At 46.7% G+C, this 12,166-nt stretch overlaps 1 protein-coding gene across 8 annotated transcripts in view; it reads right to left on the bottom strand.

Annotated features, from left to right (window-relative positions):
* TMEM94 (transmembrane protein 94) overlaps nucleotides 1-3,027 on the bottom strand; it is a 31,494-nt gene extending 28,467 nt beyond the window's left edge. For all 8 annotated transcript variants that reach the window (XM_066234626.1, XM_066234629.1, XM_066234627.1 and 5 more), the window contains exon 1: nucleotides 2,906-3,027. The gene's annotated coding sequence lies outside the window, so the exon portion shown is untranslated. The remainder of the gene's footprint in view (nucleotides 1-2,905) is intronic.
* Between the last annotated feature and the right edge of the window lie 9,139 nt (nucleotides 3,028-12,166).

Genomic DNA, 12,166 nt, shown 5'->3' with positions numbered 1-12,166 from the left:
GCACCTCTTTCACTGGTGGTCAGTGAGAGGAGCACTGTATGTGGCAGCCCTCCAACGGTCTGATGGACAGTGAACTGGCCCCTGTGTAAAAAGTTTGGGGACCCCTGATAGAGGTTTTGTGTCTTCCCAACTCTGACTGCTACTGTAAAAGCGCATACTTGACTTGCCAAATGAAGCTCAATAAAGCCTTGGATGTAGGTAATATTTACATTAGCACTCTTCCCTCTCCCTATAGAAAGTGTCTGTTCCCCAAGCCCAGCATTAGGGAAAGAGCAGTAGGGGAGGGGGGAAACCCAAAGATTATGACCTTCATTTCTCATTAGTCCTGCAGGAGTTAAGCTTTCCAAAGGCTGATTCTCAACACTTGGAACTGGTACTCCCTAGCAACTTCTCAAAATAGAAATGAGAAGGGCTTTCTGTTTTCTTCCATCTCAAGGTCCAGTCCTGGCTCTTCCAATCTAATCTTCTGATGTCCAGTCCCCACAAACAAAGGGGAAGGAAGGGGGAGGGGTTCAAGGATAGTTAACTCTCAACTATTTGGTGGCTGATTATCAAGGAGATGGTTAATACCACCTCCCTAGTCAATGCACTACTCCATGGTATCCAACTACAAATAGTTTTCCTTTCTGTAATTCTGAAAAAAGAACCAGTGAGCAAGGAGGTTAAAGCTAACATGGCAGAGCCTGACCTGTAGTGGTGCAGTGGATAGTGTTGACCTAGAATGCTGAGGTCGCCGGTTCAAAACCCTGAGTTTGCCTGGTGAAGGAATATATGGGAGTTCCTGCTCCTCCCCCCACTTCTCTCTCTTTCCTCTCTAAAATAAATAAATAAAATCTTAAAAAAGAAAAAAAGCAAGCTACCTGACCAGGCAGTGGCACAGTGGATAGAGCATCGAACTGGGATGCAGAGGACCCAGGTTCGAGACCCCAAGGTCCCCAGCTTGAGTGCAGACTCATCTGGTTTGAGCAAAGTTCACCAGCTTGGACCCAAGGTCGCTGGCTCAAGCAAGGGGTTACTTGGTCTGCTGAAGGCCCATGGTTAAGGCACATAGGAGAAAGCAATCAATGAACAACTAAGGTGTCGCAACAAAAAACTAATGATTGATGCTTCTCATCTCTCTCCGTTCCTGTCTGTCTGTCCCTATCTATCCTTCTCTCTGACTCTCTCTCTGTCTCTGTAAAAAAAAAAAAAAAAAAGAAAAAGAAAACTAACATGGCTGCTAAAAGAAGACTTGCAGGGTATTTATTGGAACATGCTACCCCCCCCCCCCCCCCGTTTCAGGCTTAATAACAGTCTACGTTCTGATGTGTTCTGATCTTTACAGTGATTTTCTAGATGTGTTCATCCACAGATGACTTAGATAATGAACCTAACTCATGCCATTGGTTAAAAAAAAATTAACTAAGTTTAAATCTGGAATATTAAGATCAGCTCTTCTTCTGCCAAGATTACTATAGACATACCACAGTGGTATTTCTTCTTTCCTCAGTGGTTCTCAATCTTTCTCTGACTCTGCACTGTTCTTACACAAGACATTGTTTTAATAACATTTCTTTTTTTTTTAATTTTTAAATTTATTTATTCATTTTAGAGAGGAGAGGGAGAGAGAAGGGGGGGAGGAGCTGGAAGCATCAACTCCCATATGTGCCTTGACCAGGCAAGCCAAGGGTTTCCAACCGGCGACCTCAGCATTTCCAGGTCGACGTTTTATCCACTGCGCCACCACAGGCCAGGGGATTTTTAATAACATTTCTAATGACACTACAGCAGTTCCCAAAAAATGGAGGAAGAGGCTACTTTGCCCTGATCCACCTCTCCCGCCTTCCCTTATAACAAGTTGATGCTTTTCTCTCTTCCTCTCAAGTCAATGGGGGGGAAAATTTTTTTTTAATCTCCTGACTCCTCACTTCACCTTCTAAGAGTACCCAGGCATAACTGAACTATGCCACTAAAGCTGAGTGTCTTGGATAAAGCATGAAAAAACTGTCACTTCCAATATGCAAAATTCCATACTAAAAGAAAAACAGATTCAACAGAAAGCTCCCTCCTTTTCTCCCCAAAAGCCACCACACAAAAACTCCCAAGAGAGGGTGGGACGGAGTAGCACGTGACCAAATCAATGCACTACGAAGTGGAACCCGCGGTACACACCAATGAATCGAGAGCTGGGTTTCCCTCATATCTGGCTTGGGCAGCGGCTCACACCGTAGAACACAAGGGGCTGTAAGATCTGGACTTAAGGGGTGTGCGGCAGAGGAATGAGAATATAGCACAGAAATCAATTTATAGGATGCCAAGTATTGTGCTCCTCTAGTTGCTTCTAATGACTCTAAAAGAGTCTGGAAAGATGGAAGTAGAAAGAAAAAAACAAAACATAGCACGCTTCAAACTGCAATGTTTCGCGGCTCAGGGCATTGAAGCCCCTGGGCTGGCTCTATCTAACCGGACACAAGGGACATAGAGTGCACGAGGGCCAGGGCAGCAGCGGTGGGGGCGCTCAGGGGAGACAACAGTGGAGGGGCTGGGGATGGGGTCTCCCAGAGGCCCATAAATATACTGCACGTGAGCGGTGGAAGCCCTCTGGGCTAGGGCCCCAACCTCGACAAACCTGGAGCTGGGTCTCTTTGTTAGCAGGAGGCTTAGTGTCTGACACGGGACCCCCCAGGACCCTAGCCAGGGCCGAGGACTCGTGTGAGCACTTGGGGGGAAAAAAACGACCAGCGGCTAGAGACAAAAGCCTGTCCTTCGACACCCCCTCCGAAAGGAACTCCCGAGGCCATTTCCTAGGTGCAGACCCTAGACTCCCCGCTCCTCGGACAAGAATCCAGATGACGCGGAAGGCGGAGCCCACGCCCCATTGCTCCTTTGTCCCCTAGCTTCAGACCACCGGCCTTCTCGTACTTACCCGGGCCCAGGCGCCCGTCTTCCTGGCCTCAATGCTCTACCCTCCCTGCCCCCTCCTCACTTCGCGTGCCCTCCTCCCTGGGCTGCAGCCATGTCGGTTACTGGCAACTCTAAGGGGGCTTGCCAACCTTCTCAGAGAACTGTGACGGCATTAGCAAGCTAAACTTTTAGGCGTCGATTGGTCGAAATATGAGATGGGCGGGAAATACTGGCTTCCTATTGGCTGCACGCACGCTAGCCTGTAGCTGCAGCCGACCTTTTGGGAGCCTGGCGGAATTAAGAACCAAGCATTGCCAGCTGCAGAGCCCGCGACTACCATATATCTTTGGGCGTAACAGCAAGGCACTTTCTGGTCCAGTGGTAGAGCAGAGGCGAGCGCATGGCTTCGCCCTCCATTAGTTTTCTTACGGAATGATCCTAGTAAGATAGAGACGCCCTCCCCGCCCTATTTTTTTTTTTTTCTTTCTTAAAGAAGCCCTTTGGGAAGCGCCCTGTCTCCTTCTTTTAACCTCCCTCCTTGTTGCTGGGAACAAATACCCCTAAGACTCTAGAGACATTATTGCTCAGAGTCTTTTTAGGGAGTCCCTCAGAGACTAATACTGCACCCAAACCAGAACTGGCGAATCTGAGTCAATACTGCCATTTTTCCCTCAGCTCGGCTGAACTCATAAGGGAAAAAAACAAGTTTAAAGTTTTTTTCTAGGTAATTAAAGAAATCGCCTGGGAGACCTCTCTTGGGAAAACAAACAAGCCTGTGTCAATATTTACTTCTGTTTTTCCTGAGATCCAAGTCTGGAGACTTGGTGGTGGTATTTTTTGTTTTGTTTTTTTAATCTGTTTATAAAATTGGAAGATCATGTGGCCCTGGGAAATAAAAGCCCCTTTCCCCTGTAATTTAATAATTAATTATGTAGTTAAAAATCTTCTCAGTGGGGCAAGAAGGTGCCATTTCAGTTCCTATTCTTGTATGTTTGAACTGTTTTAGTTGTTTCCTGAAACTGGTAGAATCATATCACTTCTGTCTACAAAAATCTTCTGCAGTTTGTTTCTGCAAATAGACAAAGTCCATATATCTCTGCCTGACATTTAAAGCTCCCATAAATCAATTCTGACCTACTCCAGTCTTAACTTCTCACAGGCCAGCCTATCCTGCAGCCACATAGATTCACTAACTCTTAGTGATTTTCAACCTTTCTCATCTCATAGCACACATAACCAATTACTAAAATTCTGCACACACCAAAAAATATAATTTTTGTCAATCTAAGGGAAAAAACATTGGTGCCTGACTAAATAGGTATTGCATGTTTTAAAAATTCTTGTGGCACTGGGTTGAAAATCACAGTCCTAAATGCATCTGGGGCCCTCCCACCTCTGCTCCTTTACAAAAGAGGTTCCCTATGCATTGAAGCTCCTTCCTACTGTTATGTGATGGTGATGGTTGTTAGTGACAATTGAACACCAACAAGAATCCTCAATTTGGTGTGTGGCAAAGAAGGAAACTTTATCTGGTGCAAAACAGCTCAATTGTGATAACAACATATCTGTGCGGCAGCCCTGGGCCAGGCAGGCCCTTCTCCAGCTAGACAGCTCTGCTCCTCACTGGTCTGCTTTGTACTGCGCTATTCTCCTCCACTCTGCTGTGATAGACTCTGCTCTGGAGAGATATCTTTGGTGTTTCAGCTCAGCCACAGAAACCAACCTTTATCAGTGGAAATGGTAAATGCCTTCCCAGAGCCAGAGGGGAACTGACTTACATAGAAGTCCTTGCCCCTTGTCCCTGATTGGTCCATCCTCATGCAAATGAGGACTTCAAATCCTCACAGTTTGATTAATCCAGAAGGCACTGTCCTGACTGGTCAGAATAGAGCTGCTCTGTTTGGTCATTGAAGATGTTAATTAAAAAAAAAATGTTAATTGAGAGGGAATATAGCTGCACAATTCCCATTGGTTAGGGAAAGCCTTAGTCCTATTAGTTGAAATCGGATTCAGGGGATTCCTTTATAAGGGTGGTTCCGAAGGTAGAATACAGTGGAGGTAGGCAGTTCAGTGCAGGCTTCTCTGTGAAGTACAGTTTGCATGAGAAGCCTCCTTCTCTGCCCCCAGCCTGTTTCCCATTTCTAGGCTTAGCTTATGTTTTTTGCTGTTCCTGAAATGCCCTTCTCATCTCCTTTTGTCCTTAAAAGCAGGTTAACTTTTCTCTATTGTTTTCTCTTAAGTCCCTTGCTTGAGATGGGTGTGATTGTATTAATGTGTGTTGGGGGAGGGCTTTCGCGCCAAAAGGTTTTAAAAAGGAGAGATCACCTGACCAGGTAGTGGCGCAGTGGATAGAGCGTCGGACTGGGATGCGGAAGGACCCATGTTCGAGACCCCGAGCTCACTGGCTTGAGCAGGGAGCTCACCAGCTTGGACCCAAGGTCCCTGGCTCCAGCAGGGGGTTGCTCGGTCTGCTGAAGGCACACGGTCAAGGCACATGTGGGAAAGCAATCAATGAACAACTAAGAAGTCGCAACGTGCAACAGGAAACTGATGATTGATGCTTCTCATCTCTCTCCGTCCCTGTCTATCTCTGCCTCTGTAAAAAAAAAAAAAAAAAAAAAAAAAGGAGAGATCATGTTGTTTGAGAAAAGAGTGATTACTTTCTAGGAGGAGCCCATCCTGTGAGAGAGCAGAGAAAGGCCACGTGGAGGAGGCCAGGAGAAGTAGCCAAGATGGTGGAGTGCTGAGGGAGAAGCCAGTTTGTGCAGAAAGAAAGAGATGGGAAACAGAGGTGAATAAGGCTGGTGAGGTAGAAACCTTTGATCCTAGGAAAACTCAGATAAGTCAGTGGCTTTGGGAGCCCTGAGTGGAAAGGGAAGTGTTTTCCCACTGTGTGTATTTCTTGCCAGCCGGGTGCAAGCTAGGACTAAAGCTAATGGCCCACCAGTTCTTGGCTCCATTGTTTCATTATTGTCTGTCTGAATCCTATGCGAACCTGCATGAGTCAGGCGGCTGTGATGAATAATGCATTAGTAGTCACAGTTTCTTTCTCCCCTCATACCTGCTAAGGAGAATTTTGTCTGTGCCTTTTAGGTTCCCAGATCACTGCACAGTATCAGAATAGTAGGTGAAAGATAGAATAGAGAAGGGCTGAGCCCTGAGTGATTTGGTTTGTTTTGGCTAGAGTGGGGACTTAACTGGCACATGAGGGCAGGTGGATTTTTAAAGGGGTCAGGAGAAAGTGAAGAGTTGAAAAACTAAGATTATGTGGATTAGGAAAGAGTTGGAAGAAGTATGGAAGGAGGGCAAAAAGAAGCTTTAAAGTAGGATGAGAAATTCCTTAGGTAAATAGGTGAAATACCTTTTGATAGATACGTGAGTTCCAAACTGCCCTCTTGATGTTCCGCTTATCTGTCAGACCTCACCCTTACTGGACTAATGACCCTGAGACAGAGGAATTCCAAAAAAGCTGAGAAGCCGCCCCAAGGAGGGGCTCCGGACATACCAGGACTTTTGATTCAACACCCACATGCTCGAAGCCCCCCAAGGAGAAGCATTCCGGACATACCAGGACTTTTGCTTCAGTATCCCCTCAGGCTCTCCCAAACACTATATAACTCGCCGCTAGTCTGTAACCCGGTGCACTTCTCCTGGAGGGGTGCCCCAGCAGTTCTTTCTCCTCTAATAAAGCCTGCACATCTGGTGATCGAGTGCCTTCTCATTCTTACACCTTTCCCTATTGTTCTGACCCTGTACAATGACCTGGGAACCCAATAGGTAAAGACAAAATCCTCCTTAGCTGATAGGAGGAAGGAAAGAGAAATGAAAAATAGGATTTTAAGATTTCTTGTAAATCATTTATGTAATTCCTACTTTGGTATTTTCCTCAAGAGACTATAAGATTTGGTTTCTTTGCAATTATTTTTGGATGCCAACTACTGTGTCTTTGTGTATAATTGTATATATAGACCGGACATATCATGGTTGGGCTTTATATAGTTAGTAGCATTATGTATTTGTGTCCTTTCTCTTCCTGTGAGCCCCTTAAGTTCAAAGACTGTGTCATATTCACCTTTGTGTCACTACTGATTAACAAAGTAAAAAAAAAAAAAAAAGTACCCGGCACACAGAAGATGCCTGATAAATGTTGAATAAATGAGCTGGTACCAAATTATCCTCCCTCTCTACCATCTTCAGTTGCTTCCTTTTCCTTCGCTTTTTCCTCTAGTTGTATAAAAATTTATGGTTCTTATCTCTCTTAAAACAAAAAAGGGGCCCTGGCCAGTTGGCTCAGTGGTAGAGCGTCGGCCTGGCATACGGGAGTCCCGGGTTCAATTCCCGGCCAGGGCACACAGGAGAAGCACCCATCTGCTTCTCCACCCCTCCCCCTCTCCTTCCGCTCTGTCTCTCTCTTCCCCTCCCGCAGCCGAGGCTCCATTGGAGCAAAGTTGGCTCAGGTGCTGAGGATGGCTCTCTGGCCTCTGCCTCAGGTGCTAGAATGGCTCTGATTGCGGCAGAGCAATGCCCCAGATGGGCAGAGCATCGCCCCCTGGTGGGCATGCCGGGTGGATTCCGGTCAGGCGCATGCAGGAGTCTGTCTGACTGCCTCCCCGTTTCCAACTTAAGAAAAATACAAAAACAAACAAAAAAACAAAAACAAAAAAAGGAACCTGACCAAGCAGTGGCGCAGTGGATAGAGCGTCAGCCTGGGACACTGAGCACCCAGGTTCGAAATCCCGTGGTCGCTGGCTTTAGTGCAGGCTCATCCAGCTTGAACATGGGCTCATCTGGCTTGAGCGCAGGGTCACTGGCTTGAGCGTGGGATCATGGTTGCTGGCTTGAGCCCAAAGGTGGCTCGCTTGAAGCCCAAGGTCGCTGGCTTGAGCAAGGGGTCACTGGCTCAGCTATAGCCCCCTGTCAAGGCACATATGAGAAAGCAATCAATGAACAACTAAGGTGCCACAACTATGAGTTGATGTTTCTTTTCTTTTTTTTTTTAATTCATTTTAGAGAGGAGAGGGAGAGACAGAGAGAGAGAGAGAGAGAGAGAGAGAGAGAGAGGAGGGGGAGGAGCTGGAAGCATCAACTCCCATATGTGCCTTGACCAGGCAAGCCTAGGGTTTCGAACCGGCGACCTCAGCATTTCCAGGTTGACGTTTTATCCACTGTGCCACCACAGGTCAGGTTGAGTTGATGTTTTTTATCTCTCTCCTTTCCTGTCTGTCTGTCTCTCTCACTGAAAAAAAAAAAAGGAAAAAGGAGTGGGCTAGAGGGAAAAGAGAAGGAGGAGGAGAGAAGGAAAAAAAGAAGGGAAGAAGACCTTCAGCATTAAATGGTCTGATCTATAGGATACTCTCTGCCATGTAGCTAATGAATCAACCAGCAAGAGACTCCCTCCTCTTCTGCAATGTTATGTTTCTGTTACACTAGCCAGTGTAGTAGCACCCAGTGAATATTTAAGAGATATGGCTAAAATTTTAATGTCATGTGACTTTTTAAGAAAGCTGTGTTAGGCCTGACCTGTGGTGACGCAGTGGATAAAGCGTCGACCTGGAATGCTGAGGTTGCCGGTTCAAAACCCTGGGCTTGCCTGGTCAAGGCACATATGGGAGTTGATGCTTCCTGCTCCTCCCCCTGTTCTCTCTCTATCTCTCCCTCTCTCTCTCTCTCTCCCCTCTCTCTCTAATAAAAATGAATAAATAAAAAATCTAAAAAAGTAAATAAAAAAAAAGAAAAGAAAGCTGTTTTAAAGTTGTTAAATCAACCTGGAATGAACCCCTTCAAAATAGACCAATAGCATCATAGACAGTGTTGGCTTACCTGCCAATCAGTCAGCACATATTTTCTGAATCCCTTGTATATGCCAGGCCAGGGCTGGATGCTAGGCATATGATGGTGAACAAAACTGAAAGGAACCCTGCCATCAAGTTAATATTCTAGCGGAGGAGACAAGACCTTAAATAGTGATTACATCATCACAAGTGTGTGAAATGCCGTGGAGGAGCATCTTTCACGGAGTCAGAGAGAGGGATAGATAGGGACAGACAGACAGGAATGGAGAGAGATGAGAAGCATCAATCATCAGTTTTTCGTTGCAACACCTTAGTTGTTCATTGATTGCTTTCTCATATGTGCCTTGACTGCGGGCCTTCAGCGGACTGAGAAACCCCTTGCTCGAGCCAGCGACCTTGGGTCCAAGCTGGTGAGCCTTTTTTTTTTTTTTTTTTTTTTTTTTTGTATTTTTCCGAAGCTGGAAACGGGGAGGCAGTCAGACAGACTCCCGCATGCGCCCAACCGGGATCCACCCGGCACGCCCACCAGGAGGCAATGCTCCGCACATCTGGGCTTCACTCTGTTGCGACTAGAGCCACTCCAGTGCCTGGGGCAGAGGCCATGGAGCCATCCCCAGTGCCGGGGCCATCTTTTGCTCCAATGGAGCCTCGGTTGCGGGAGGGGACTAGAGAGACAGAGAGGAAGGAGAGGGTGAGGGGTGGAGAAGCAGATGGGCACCTCTCCTGTGTGCCCTGGCCTGGAATCAAACCCGGGACTTCCGCACGCCAGGCCAATGCTCTACCACTGAGCCAACTTGCCAGGGCCTTTTTTTTTTTAATTTTTATTTATTTATTTATTTTTACACGGACAGAGAGAGAATCAGAGAGAGGGATAGATAGGGACAGACAGGAACAGAGAGAGATGAGAAGCATCAGTCATCAGTTTTTCATTGCAACACCTTAGCTGTTCATTGATTGCTTTCTCATATGTGCCTTGACCACGGGCCTTCAGTGGACCAAGTAACCCCTTGCTTGAGCCAGCGACCTTAGGTCTAAGCTGGTGAGCTTTTTGCTTAAGCCAGATGAGCCCACGCTCAAGCTGGCGACCTCGGGGTCTCGAACCTGGGTCCTCCGCATCCCAGACCGACACTCTATCCACTGCGCCACTGCCTGGTCAGGCTGCTTCACATTTTTGAACAAGGAGTGACATGCTAAATCACATCCAAACAAACAATCTTCTCCCCCTCCCATTCCAGCATCCTCCTCATTGCAACATCCTTTCAGCCTAATCCAGGGGTCAGGAACCTTTTAGGCTGAGAGAGCCGTAAACGCCACATATTTTAAAATGTAATTCCATGGAGGCATACAACGACCTGTGTCCGTTATGCATTATCTAATAAAAATTTGGTGTTGTCCCGGAGGACAGCTGTGATTGGCTCCAGCCACCCGCAACCATGAACATGAGCGGTAGGAAATGAATGGATTGTAATACACGAGAATGTTTTATATTTTTAATGTTATCATTATTATTATTATTTTTTTTTTTTTTACATGGACAGAGAGAGAGTCAGATAGAGGGATAGATAGGGACAGAACAGACAGGAACGGAGATGAGAAGCATCAATCATCAGTTTTTCGTTGCAACACTATAGTTGTTCATTGATTGCTTTCTCATATGTGCCATGACTGCGGGCCTTCAGCAGACTGAGTAACCCCCGCTTGAGCCAGTGACCTTGGGTCCATGCTAGTGAGCTTCTTTGCTCAAGCCAGATGAACCCATGCTCAAGCTGGCTATCCTGGTGTCTCAAACCTGGGTCCTTCTGCATCCCAGTCCAACGCTCTATCCACTGCGCCACCACCTGGTCAGGCCGTTATTATTATTTTTTATTAAATATTTGTCTGCGAGTCAGATGCAGCCATCAAAAGAGCTACATCTGGCTTGTGAGCCATAGGTTCCTGACCTCTGGCCTAATCGTTTGTTTAAAGGAGGCAGGATGAAATGGTGATTGTTTAAGGTCCCTGGGCTGAATTTTTTTTTTTTCTGCATTTCTCCGAAGCTGGAAACGGGGAGGCAGTCAAACAGACTCCCGCATGCGCCCGACCAGGATCCACCCGGCACACCCACCAGGGGGTGATGCTCTGCCCCTCTAGGGCGTTGCTCTGTTGCATCCAGAGCCGTCCTAGCGCCTGAGGCAGAAGCCACAGAGCCATCCTCAGCGCCCGGGCCATCTTTGCTCCAGTGGAGCCTTGGCTGCGGGAGGGGAAGAGAGAGACAGAGAGGAAGGAGGGGGGGAGGAGTGGAGAAGCAGATGGGCGCTTCTCCTGTGTGCCCTGGCCGGGAATTGAACCTGGGACTCCTGCACACCAGGCCGACGCTCTACCACTGAGCCAATCGGCCAGGGCTGAATTTCTTTTAACTTGACTGAGATAAACACCAGAATCAGAGTCCCTTTCCAGAAATCACAGTGTCAGGATCCACATTCTGCAAATGGCTTGACAATATTGATTGTTGTTAGAGCCAAAGTTTCAGACTGACCTATGGCCACTTACAGGCTCTTTGAAAGAATGAACCAAATGATCAAAGGATGTGAGCAGACAGTTTACACAAGAAGAACCAAATATTAGCAATTGTTTTTTTGGGAAAATATTTTGATCTCACTAGTAAGCAAAGAACATTAAATTAAAATAAACACAGAGGGCCCTGGCCAGTTGGCTCAATGGTAGAGCGTCAGCCTGGCGTGCAGGAGTCCCAGGTTCGATTCCCGGCCAGGGCACACAGGAGAGGCGCCCATCTGCTTCTCCACCCCTCCCCCTCTCCTTCCTCTCTGTCTCTCTCTTCCCCTCCCTCAGCCGAGGCTCCATTGGAGCAAAGTTGGCTCAGGTGCTGAGGATGGCTCTGTGGCCTCTGCCTCAGGTGCTAGAATGGCTCTGGTTGCAACAGAGCAGCGCCCCAGATGGACAAAGCATTGCCCCCTGGTGGGCATGCCGGGTGGATCCCGGTCGGGTGCATGCGGGAGTCTGTCTGATTGCCTCCCTGTTTCCAACTTCAGAAAAAAATAATAATAAAAAAATAAAATAAAATAAAATAAACACAGAGGTGCCATTTATCACCTATTCAGTCAGATAAAAAAAATTTCATAATGTTGAGGCTGTAATTTGTATAAACCAGTGGTAGTCAACCTGGTCCCTACCTCCCAATAGTTGGCATTCCAGCTTTCATGGTGGGTGGTAGCAGAGCAACCAAAGTATAAATAAAAAGATAGATTTAACTATAGTAAGTTGTTTTATAAAGATTTATTCTGCCAAACTTAGCGAAAATCTGACATAAAGTACTTGGTAAGTAATTATTATTATATGCTTTAACTTGCTGTAACTCTGCTTTATAAATTTTATAAAGTAAAGTTACTTCCCGGCCCTGGCTGGTTGGCTCAGTGGTAGAGCATCGGCCTGGTGTGCAGGAGTCCCAGGTTCAATTCCAGCCAAGGCACACAGGAGAAGTGCCCATCTGCTTC

Source organism: Saccopteryx bilineata, chromosome 6 (genome assembly GCF_036850765.1).
Source record: "Saccopteryx bilineata isolate mSacBil1 chromosome 6, mSacBil1_pri_phased_curated, whole genome shotgun sequence".
In the NCBI taxonomy this organism is placed as follows: Eukaryota; Metazoa; Chordata; class Mammalia; order Chiroptera; family Emballonuridae; genus Saccopteryx; species Saccopteryx bilineata.
The sequence above is the reverse complement of the archived record's forward strand: the minus strand, read 5'-3'. Positions and strand labels throughout refer to the sequence as shown.